Here is a 12,177-nt window from a genome sequence, read left to right on the forward strand (position 1 = left end):
GAAATACCTGAAATTCCGGGCTGTTACAGCACCAGATGTAGTTACTAGTATGTATCTTTACCATATCTTTTACTGCTTTCCTTATTTATGCTTATGTCTTATTGATCATGTATATCGACATTCTTAGTCAATGGTATGACTGCACATGTTCTATTCGATTCGGGTGCTACCCGATCTTTTGTGTCTCTTGTGCTTAGTAAGAAGTTTAGCGATGCTTTAGGGACTCTGGATTACCCTTTGGAGGTGGAGATCGTCAATGATCGTTCAGTCAGCGTTTTGAGGGTTCATCAGGGTTGTGTTCTGAATATGTCCAACGAGAGATATTATATCGATTTGGTTCTGATTCCTCTGCAAGGGTCGACGGTTATTTTGGGTATGGATTGGTTGGGGCCCAATGGGGCATGATTGATTATGAATACCAATTAGTAAGAGTTTGAACCCCAATTGGGGGAGAACCGGTTATTCATGGCAAGGGTGCTCAGCATTGTCCGACTCTTTATTCAGCTGCGAGAGCTGGTAAATATCTTCAGCATGGATGTTATGGATTTCTGGCATATGTGATGGATACTCGAGTTGAGGGGGTGACGATGGTGGGTGATGTGCCTGTTGTTCGGGAGTTCCTTGATGTGTTTCCCAAGAAGGATGGATCACATAGGCTGTGTATCGACTACTTGGAGTTGAATAAGTTAATGGTGAAGAACCGTTACCCACTCCCAAGGATTGATGATTTATTTCATCAGCTTCATGGTGCGTCTTGGTTTTCCATAATTAATTTGTGTTTAGGGTATCATTAGATGAGGGACAAAGACGAGGATGTGATAAAGACGGCCTTTAGGACTCCTTATGGTCATTACGAGTTTGTGGTGATGCCTTTTGGGCTCATAAATGCGTCAGAAGCATTCATGGATCTCATAAACCGAGTGTATAGACCGATGTTGGATCGGTCGGTGATTATGTTTATTGACAATATTTTGGTTTACTCCAAGACCAAGGAGAAACATAAGGAGCGTCTACGAGAGGTTTTGGAAACCATGAGATAGGAGAGGCATTATGCAAAGTTCTCCAAATGTGAGTTCTGGTTGCGCGAGGTGCAATTTTTGGGGGACATCGTCAACCAGACGGGTATATTAGTTTATCCAGCCAAGATTGCAGCGGTGATGCGGTGGAAGGTTCCAAGGACACCATTTGAGATTTGGAGTTTTCTTGGTTTAGTGGGCTGTTATCAAAGGTTTATCCAGGATTTCTCAAAGATTGTTGTGCCATTGACCCACTTGACGAAGAAGAATGTTACCTTCTGGTGGGGGCCTGATCAGTAGTTAGCTTTTGAGACACTAAGTGTAACATTCTGGATTTCAGAAGTACGATTTAAGAGTTTAAAGTGTAATTTCGAAGAAGAGACTCAACGAGTAGGTACGCTTACTCGCCGAGTCGGAGCGGGTTTGGGTCGCAAATTAAGTGACCAACTCGCCGAGTCGGAAGCCGGACTCGACGAGTTGGTGTTGGGATGAGAAACACCCTAATCTTAGGGTTTGCACCCTATTTAAAGGACTTAATGCCCTCCCCTCAGCTCCCTTAGCCAACTTTGAGATCCAGTAAACCCTAGCTCGTGTGTATAAGGCCATTGGAGGGAGATTGAAGCTTTGAGAGGTGTTCTAGTGGAAGAAACTTGAAGATCAAAAGGGTTTGCATCAAGAAAGTAGTGTAGATCCAGAATCCACTACAGTTTTGGGCACATCTTGGAGGTAATGAGTTGTTACCTTTCCTTTGTTGCTTCTAGATTTATTCTTGAATGAGATTTGGGGCCATTTTGGTATGATTGAGATCCAATTCGGGTTTGGAGTCCAGATCTGAGGTTGCTACTTCAGATCTAGACTTGTATTGGTCCAGAAAGTCATAAAGCATCAGCTATTGAATTGTTGGTGAAGCCCTTTTGTCTAAACCCCAGGCCCTAGTGTGTTTTGGGACCATATCTCTTTGGTTTCACGTAAAGTTTGCAACTTTATGTGAGGGATAGATTGTAGAAGGGTGAATCTACGGATTGGAGCCTCAGCATGGCTAAAAAAGCCTCTGAATGGGTTGAGAACTGGAGAGACTCGGCGAGTCACATGGGTGTACTCGACGAGTTGTATGAACACGTGCATGGACTCGACGAGTTGGAAGAACAACTCGGCGAGTCTGTTGAAAATTTCCTTGGACTCGACGAGTCTGTTCTTGGACTCGGCGAGTTAGGTCGCAGAACCCTAACCTCTTTTAGTTAAAGCCTTAGATTAGTGAGTCGGTTGGCGAATCAGTGAGTTGGACAGGATGGGACTCAGAGATCGTTGGACTCGGCGAGTCTTGGGGCGACTCGGCGAGTTAAGTTGTGTCATGAGAGTTTTCTGGGTAAGGGAACTCGGCGAGTCGACGGGGTGACTCGGCGAGTAGAGTCAACCAGGAAGGTTGACTTTGACTGAGGACTTTGACCTTGACCAAGAGTTGACCAGTTTGACTTCCAAGGGTACTTTGGTAATATTGGTATTTATGGAATTGGTTCTTTGGTAGTGTTCAGTGGCGACGATCGTGTCGGAGGTCAAAGCATCTTGGTTTTATCTTTTCAGTCAGCAATTTCAGATGAGTTATCCTCACTATATCAATAGGGTCTAAGGCACCAAGGCCGGCCCTTTTAGTTGTTATCTTGGTTACAGTATGCTACATGTGGTTATGATCTATTAGATTGGTATCAAAATAGACAGTATGTTGTTATGCTCATGTGATCCGTTAGGATTGGTATGTTAGTGACCTGGTCAAGTCGATGCCTTGGTCATGAGAGATTGCTATGATCGATGATCTATGAGAAAGTTATATCTGATATTTGTACTTGTACTGTTGATGTGCTTATTGATCTGTTTGATCAGCGTCTTGGTAATTGGGACAGTATTATGTCAGTGATGTAACAGCCCAAAATCTCAAGTATTGTTAAATTGCATTTTGGGGTGTTTTAAAGGGGAGACTCGGCGAGTTGGAGCCAGACTCGCCGAGTAGGGTCGCAGATTTGGTCGCGGGTTCGCGACTGGACTCGACGAGTCCAGGTATGGACTCGGCGAGTCGACGCTGTTCAGCAGAAACCCTAGCCGTTTCGTATTGGGTCGTATTTAAGGGTTGTATGTCGTCATTTCACGTCTTTTGGCCGATTGTGGAGAACCCTAGACGACTGTGGCATTTGGAGCAAAACTTGAAGGCCATTATTGACTTTGAAGGAATTGTGGTGCAAGAAGAGGAAGGATTTTGGCCAAAGGAAGAGCAAGGGGGTCGAGTTCTGAGGTTTGGGGACACAGAGAGTATGTTTTCAGGTAAGGTTTCGGATCATTCCTGTTATTTTGATGTGTACACGAATTTAGGGTTTATGAAACCCATTTGGAGATTTGATGGATTATTATGTTGTTATACATAAGTTTATACCCAAGTAATAGGATGATTAGAGGTCCAGAAGTCCCATGAGTGTGTATTGCGGGAAAATATGTATCTCAGGAAGCAGTTTGATCGACTGCATGGCATGGACTCGCCGAGTCGGATGATCAGACTCGGCGAGTAGCTTGAAGATTCACTGGGACTCGCCGAGTTGTTCTTCAGACTCGGCGAGTGGAGTCGGGGTGGCCCCGCGATTCTTCCAGGAGTGACTCGTCGAGTCAAAGAGGATACTCGACGAGTAGAAGGGGAATCTCAGAGGATGGAAGGACGACCAGACTCGCCGAGTCGCCAGGGAACTCGCCGAGTCCAGTCGAGCTGACATTGGACTGTTGACCAGAGTTGACTGGTGTGATTCTTAGGGTCAGTTAACGTGGAAGATAGAAGTATTAAATAAGGGATATATGATGTTACAGGGAGCTGGTAGCTCGGAGGATCAAGTGCAAGGGATTTTAGGAGTTGCTATCTTCTAGTGTCCGCGAGGTGAGTCTTCTCACTATACCTCACCCGGAAGGGTTTGATTGTGTGACCGGAAGGTCAAGTATGTCGTGTGTTATGTTTATATGCTATGAATGGAAAGTTAGCTGCTACGTGTGATATACATGCTTATATATGGGCCGGAAGGCAAGGTATTATGTGACAGAAAGGTCAGGTATGATATATGATATATGTGCTTTATGTGTTAGAGTATTTGTATTATGTGTTATATATGTGTATGGGCCGGAAGGCGATTATCTTGTGGACCGAAAGGTCCGGGCCGGAAGGCGATGTTATGTGGATCGAAAGATCCGGGCCGGAAGGCGATATTATGTGGATCGAAAGATCCGGGCCGGAAGGCGTATGTGCGTAAGGTATATTGGGGAACTCACTAAGCTTCGTGCTTACGTTGTTTATGTTACGTTGTTTCAGGTTCTTACAGTAACGCGGGATGGCAACGGTTCGATTGTACACACCGAAGAAAGAGTTGTGTTTTGGAGGATCCTGGTCTTCTTTTATAACGGAAATGAAACTACGTTTTGTAATTTGAATGTGAATAAGTTTTTAAACAAGTGTTTTTAATATTAAATTGATTAATTAAATGAAAATTTTATTTTTGGAAATCTGGGTGTTACAAATTGGTATCAGAGCCTTGGTTTGAGGGATTCGGACGCGCCTACGGGTAAATCTGGACTCAAACTGAGGAAGTAAGAAAAAGTTTTCCAAATGAATGGTTTTCTAAAAGTGAATAAGAGTTCAAAGAGAAAGCAAGAAAGAGCAGTGTGTACAATCAGCCAGAGCCAAACGGTGATTTCCCAAAATACCCTTACTTTTGTATTATGAAATATCTATTATGCACTTTATGAGACATTATTGCATGCTAGAGACAGGCTAGGTACTTCACATCTTAGGACTAGAGTGGCCTGATTTGTGATGCCTTAGTCTAGGGTTTGCTGTTATATGTGCGTTATGCTTTTATGTGTATGTGCTGAGTGAGAGTATCTAGTTAGAACGCACAAGGGGTAAAGCTACGGAGTACAGAGGTACTTCCGAGGATGAGTCGAGAAGGTGGAGCTACCACAGATGGGGAGTCCTATGTATGCTTCAATGCTCGAATGCTGCTTGCTTTGTGCTTTGTGGAGTTATCGATGATGGGAGTCAGCTACCAAGTGAGTATGACGATACTCAGGAGGTAGAGGGCTGGCATCATTGGGAACTCTTCAACAGCTGATAGCAAAGAAGTGGGAGGACAGCGGAAGGGACTAGGGAGTAAACCTAGCCAGATGAGTGCGCTGGTAGAGTAGAGGATTTCGCTGGAAAGCGAGCACGCGCGATGAGATTGGTGAAAGAGCAGGTTTATCAGCTACTTAGGAACTCTGGAATGGTCCGTGTGGAAAGTATGGGTAGATGTGGCAGGTAGTATGGGCCCGTACTACTGAAAGCAGAGGACCCATACTTGATACAGGGGGCATTCTGAAGGTCCTAAGGAACAGATTGAGGGGTGATGTTATGGTTCGGATACCATACATCGGAGCGGATACAGAGTGATGTTATGGTCAGGGCACCATACATCGGAACAGATTGAGATAGATGTTGTGGTTCGAGTGCTATACATTGGAGCAGATTGAGGAGTGGTGTTATGGTTCAGGTACCATACACCGAAGCATGTTGAAGGGGGATGTCATGGGATGAGTACCATGGTTCGTAGTGGATGATGCTTGTGGCTATCTTGTTATCCGGTTATCGATCGGACGAGCACGAGCGAGCGGGATGCGAGGATTCGCGAGATCCGGCGTGATGAGGTTGCTGCATTGTTGCGGGTTGAGTCGCCAGAATTGTTTGGGTCGATCAGGACCACTATGATTGAAGTAGTTTAATGAGCGATATGCGGCCTTCGCAGAGACGGCTGCAGCGGCGGTTACATCGGCTGTAGCAACGGCAAAGAAAGGGGTTAGTCGGGGTTTTCAGTATCGGGACTTCTATTATGCGAAGCCTCCCACATTCGATGGAGTTCAGGACTCGATTGTTGCTATGAGATGGTTATCAGACATGGAGGGGTGTTTCTCCACGAGTTTATGCCTTGCTGATCAGAGGGTGGGGTGTGCTCTGAACCTATTGAGGCTCGGGGCGAAGGGTTGGTGGAGATTGACCACGAGGTCATTTTCTGATGCGCAGAGGGCTGCGGTTTCATGGGATCAATTCAGAGGGATGTTCAGTACTCGCTATGTTCCGCGGGATGAAAAGGAGAAATTGGCTCGGAAGTTCGTTAATCTGAGGCAGGATTTGGAGTCGGTGACTGAGAGCACCGGGATGTTTGTTGAGAGGGCGATGTTTTGCCCTGAGTTCGCTTCGGAGCAGGCTCAGATGCCCGATATTCGAGTAAGCTCAAGGGGGTATCAAACAGTTCGTGTCTGCGCGGAGGTGCGGGACCCTGTTGGAGTTGCAGAAGGCCGCCATGTGGCGTGAGTTAGAGGTTAAGTTGCAGTTGCGTGAGCTGAGACAGGCCCCGATGCAGTCGCAGTCGGCGCCGAAACGGTTCAGGACCGTAGACGTTGAAATGGGGGATCGGAGCGGTCACATTTGTGGGAAGTGTGAGAGAGGTGGCACCGGAGCTTGTTGGCCCAATGGTGCATGCTGCGAGTGCGGAAAGGAGGGGCATGGTGCACGGGGTTGTCGGCAGTCAGTGCCAATTCGGGATTCCAGGATTTGTTATCAGTGTCGGCAGGTTGGACATTTGAGGGTCAAATGTCCACAGCTTTTGCAGGATCGGTGTAGGCTCTAGCACCGTCCACCTTGAGGAGTTCAGGAGGAGGACAGTATGGAGCAGAGCCCAAGGGCTCAGGGTCGTGCTTAACGGCTTGCGGCAGAGGGAGACAGAGCAGTGTCGGAGGCAGCTGCGGGTATGATGCTCTCTTGATGTCTTGAGTAGATTGCGTTGATTGTGGCGTATGGTTTGTGCTGGTAGTGTGGATTTCGATGCAGTATTCGTTGTTTCGCGGGATTGGCATGGTTATGGATTGGTGCTTCAGGTTTCGTTTTGGCATTCGTTGTTCCCTGATGGTTTGGTATGGTTATAGTCTGGTGTTTTAGTGCCGGTAACTTTGTGCGGTTTTCGATGCGATATTCAACCTTTGGCAGGTTGTGGGTTTGGTTATGGGTTATTGCTTGGGAATTCCGTTGGTCATCGTTCGTGAGGGTTGATAGTGGAGGTGCGGCACTGGGTTGAAGGACGGGTAGCATCTGCAGTTGTGGAGTGGATAATTGAAAGATCGGATTCTTTTGAGCGGATTGATCAGGGAGGAGATGTGTTTTTGCTGAGGGTTGCTTACGCTTGTGGGAAGCAGTCAGTGGGTAAATGTTCTCTTTGTGCAGGATTGTTCTGAGAGGTCGGTAATGACGATCGGTGGCAGTTAGTCAGTGCTTTAGTGGGGGAGAATTAGAAAATTCTCCGGGAGATCGATGAGTATGTGAGGGTGCTTAGCTGCCGGGATTCAGCAGTGTTTGTCAGCGCAAAGTATAGGCCGACGAGAGCGAGTGTTGGGTATGCAGGGCGAGATACAGACCTAGGGCATTTGATTGTGGAGGCCTGAGAGGAGGTCGGGATCGAGCTTGAGTAAGTAAACGGAATTTTGCGATCAGGGTATTGGTACGTTTGAGGTACGTGTTGGTTGTACTGCATTAATCCCACGGGAATATGTTGTGCATGTTTCTAGAGCTGGAACCGGAAGGTTCCCAGAGTTAGAACCTGAGGGTTCGCAGAGTTGGGTGTACGGACCCACAGAGATATAGCCTCGATTGGCTAGTATGTGTTATGAGAGTCGGTCCAGTCATACTGGAGACTCTGTTGGTATTGCTGGATTAGTTTGAGATTTGCGGATCACGTATGTTGCGGTGTGATTGCATTGGAAGGTCTGGCCCTGGGTTGTTGATCTTGTTTAGCGGAGGCAGTGATTTTGATGAGTGGAGAGAGTGCATGGGATTGAGAGCCCCTGCAATGAGAACCAGAGTATGTGAATAGCAGTTACGCAAAAAGGGTGGTGTCGCTTGGGGCGAACACCGTGGCACCGGTTGGAGTGGCATTATGTTCAAGAGAGTTCCGTGGAAAAGGAAAAGAGGAGGGTATGTAACTCCGAAGGGGGTGCAAGTTCACGAAAGTGAAAGCTGCAGAGCAGAGTTATGGTTAGAGTACTTCGAGTATGGTTCTGAGCATCGTGTTCGCGGCAGTGGAGTAGGAACCCATCCGGTTGGGATGTCTGTTGAGGCTCAGAAGGGATGCATGGAGAGAGAAAATTTTAAATTTTCAGTGTGAATCTGATCAGAGTGTAGGGTGGATGTAGTGGTTCATCTTGGGAGATGTTCGAGGATATCATCAGTGTATCGGGTCTTCCAACCTACGAGTGTTGGGGCTAGTTCAGCATGTGTATATGATGGCAAGAGGAGAATTTGTGAGAGTTACTCTGGGAGTGAGAATGGATCTCTCAGTTGGTCTGGGATGGACAAAGTGGGCTTCGGATCGGGGATCCGGTGGTTCAGGGCTTCCTAACCCTCATTGGTCGAGTGATTGTTGGGGTTTAAGAGCAGAGTTGCATCTTGGGTGGTTCTCGGTTACAGAGAGAGATGGACAGTACAGAGTTTGGGCTTCAGTCGACAGAGCAGACTCAGCAGGTTAAGGAGAGTTAGTGATCGTTTAGAGTTAACAGGAAAGTGATTCAGGTCAGCGACTTCGTATTTCTGTCGGGTGCTTCGATTTAGGAAGAGGGGTAAATGGGGGGCCTCGGTGTGTTGGGTCTTTTCGTGAAGGTGCGAAGGTAGGAAGGGTGGCCTATCGTTTGGAGCTGTCAACGGAACTGTGACGGATCCATGACACTGGTATGTGTCGCAGTTGAATAGGTGTATAGCGGATGAGTCAGCAGTGGTTCTACTAGAGAACGATTAGGTGGATGCGAGCCTGTGTTACGTCGGGAGGCCAGTGGCCGTCGGAGATTGGAAGATCAAGGTTCTGAGGAACAAGGAGGTACCTCTGGTATTGGTTCAGTAGCGACCTCGGAAGATATCGGAAGTGTTTAGGGAAGCCGAAACGTGTGATGCGGGAGCAGCATCCAGAACTATTTTCAGAGTGAGACTTCGAGGGCGAAGTCTAATTCTAGTGGGGGAGAATTGTAACAGCCCAAAATCTCAAGTATTGTTAAATTGCATTTTGGGGTGTTTTAAAGGGGAGACTCGGCGAGTTGGAGCCAGACTCGCCGAGTAGGGTCGCAGATTTGGTCGCGGGTTCGCGACTGGACTCGACGAGTCCAGGTATGGACTCGGCGAGTCGACGCTGTTCAGCAGAAACCCTAGCCGTTTCGTATTGGGTCGTATTTAAGGGTTGTATGTCGTCATTTCACGTCTTTTGGCCGATTGTGGAGAACCCTAGACGACTGTGGCATTTGGAGCAAAACTTGAAGGCCATTATTGACTTTGAAGGAATTGTGGTGCAAGAAGAGGAAGGATTTTGGCCAAAGGAAGAGCAAGGGGGTCGAGTTCTGAGGTTTGGGGACACAGAGAGTATGTTTTCAGGTAAGGTTTCGGATCATTCCTGTTATTTTGATGTGTACACGAATTTAGGGTTTATGAAACCCATTTGGAGATTTGATGGATTATTATGTTGTTATACATAAGTTTATACCCAAGTAATAGGATGATTAGAGGTCCAGAAGTCCCATGAGTGTGTATTGCGGGAAAATATGTATCTCAGGAAGCAGTTTGATCGACTGCATGGCATGGACTCGCCGAGTCGGATGATCAGACTCGGCGAGTAGCTTGAAGATTCACTGGGACTCGCCGAGTTGTTCTTCAGACTCGGCGAGTGGAGTCGGGGTGGCCCCGCGATTCTTCCAGGAGTGACTCGTCGAGTCAAAGAGGATACTCGACGAGTAGAAGGGGAATCTCAGAGGATGGAAGGACGACCAGACTCGCCGAGTCGCCAGGGAACTCGCCGAGTCCAGTCGAGCTGACATTGGACTGTTGACCAGAGTTGACTGGTGTGATTCTTAGGGTCAGTTAACGTGGAAGATAGAAGTATTAAATAAGGGATATATGATGTTACAGGGAGCTGGTAGCTCGGAGGATCAAGTGCAAGGGATTTTAGGAGTTGCTATCTTCTAGTGTCCGCGAGGTGAGTCTTCTCACTATACCTCACCCGGAAGGGTTTGATTGTGTGACCGGAAGGTCAAGTATGTCGTGTGTTATGTTTATATGCTATGAATGGAAAGTTAGCTGCTACGTGTGATATACATGCTTATATATGGGCCGGAAGGCAAGGTATTATGTGACAGAAAGGTCAGGTATGATATATGATATATGTGCTTTATGTGTTAGAGTATTTGTATTATGTGTTATATATGTGTATGGGCCGGAAGGCGATTATCTTGTGGACCGAAAGGTCCGGGCCGGAAGGCGATGTTATGTGGATCGAAAGATCCGGGCCGGAAGGCGATATTATGTGGATCGAAAGATCCGGGCCGGAAGGCGTATGTGCGTAAGGTATATTGGGGAACTCACTAAGCTTCGTGCTTACGTTGTTTATGTTACGTTGTTTCAGGTTCTTACAGTAACGCGGGATGGCAACGGTTCGATTGTACACACCGAAGAAAGAGTTGTGTTTTGGAGGATCCTGGTCTTCTTTTATAACGGAAATGAAACTACGTTTTGTAATTTGAATGTGAATAAGTTTTTAAACAAGTGTTTTTAATATTAAATTGATTAATTAAATGAAAATTTTATTTTTGGAAATCTGGGTGTTACAAGTGACCTGGTTTAGGCCGGTATCCTGGTATATAGGATGGTGCTATGTTAGTGAACTGGTTTAGGTCAGAATCCTGGTATATAGGATGATGCTATGTTAGTGACCGGTTAGGTCGATATCTGGGTAAGGATGATGCTATGCTTTATGATCTGCTAGATCGATTTGTTTGCCTATGGACTGTTATGTGATTTCCTGTTATATGTTCAAATGGTTATTTGCTTGATGTTTGGGTTGAGGCGGTCCTGCTCTGTGCTGAAGGCTAACATATCCTACGAGCGGTCCGGATAGATTGTAGGCCCGTATGGCGGTCCAGTCATACCGAAGGCTCGGATAGATCCAGATAAACTGAAGGCCCGGTGCGGGCGGTCCAGTCATACTGTAGACTCAGAGAGTGGACCAGGTGAACTGAAGGCCTGTTGAGGGCGGACCAGTCATGCTGCAGACTTGAGAGGCATGGTTGTTCTGTATTGTGATACAATATGTTATGATTATGGTTGTATGTGGTTAGTATTTTGGGGGTAACTCACTAAGCTTTCGGGCTTACAGTTTAGTGTATTGTTTCAGGTACTTCAGGAGATTGTGGCAAGGCGAAGGCGTGATCGTACCGCTCCTCATGTTTTATGATTCATGTGATATGTTTCTAGGGGATACTCTGATGTTTAAACTATTTTGAAAATAAGATGTATGAACTTAATGGTTTTTGAATGAAATAAAACGTTTAAAATTGGCTCAAATTTTTGGTCGTTACACTAAGATAGAGATTGTGTGAGGCTCTAATTCTCACGCTTCCTGAGGGTATGAATGATTTTGTAGTTTATTGTGACACATCGATTTCAGGATTGGGGGCAATGCTCATGCAGAGAGGTCACATGATTGCTTATGCTTCGAGGCAGTTAAAGCCTCATGAGACGAATTACCCGACACACGTTTTGGAGTTAGGGGTTGTGGGTTGTGGTTTTCGCCCTCAACATTTGGAGGCATTACATGTATGGGGTCAGGTACACTATCTATACAGACCACAAGAGTTTGAGGTATCTGATGGATCAACCAAACTTAAACAAGAGACAATGTATATGGTTGGATGTTGTGAAGGATTATAACTGCGGGATTTTGTAACACCCGGGGAAGGCTAATGTTGTGGCTGATGCATTGAGCTACAAGGAAACAGGTGCACCTATTAGATATTTATGTATAAGGATGGTTATTCTTATACCACTATTAGAATTGCTCAAGAAGGCCTAAGTTGAAGGGTTGAAGAAGGAAAATTGGAAGGAAGAGAGGATTCGAGGTCAAATTCTATTGTTTTTTAGGGATAGTCACATATTATTAATGCAATGTGGCAGGGTTTGGGTTCTGGTTGCTGGTGGGGTTAGACATACGTTACCGGAGGAGGCTCATAAGTCGAAGTTTTTGATCTACCTAGGAGGCACAAAGACGTATAGAGACTTGAGATTGAGTTACCGGTGGCC

Source organism: Lactuca sativa, chromosome 9 (genome assembly GCF_002870075.4).
Source record: "Lactuca sativa cultivar Salinas chromosome 9, Lsat_Salinas_v11, whole genome shotgun sequence".
Taxonomy (NCBI): Eukaryota; Viridiplantae; Streptophyta; class Magnoliopsida; order Asterales; family Asteraceae; genus Lactuca; species Lactuca sativa.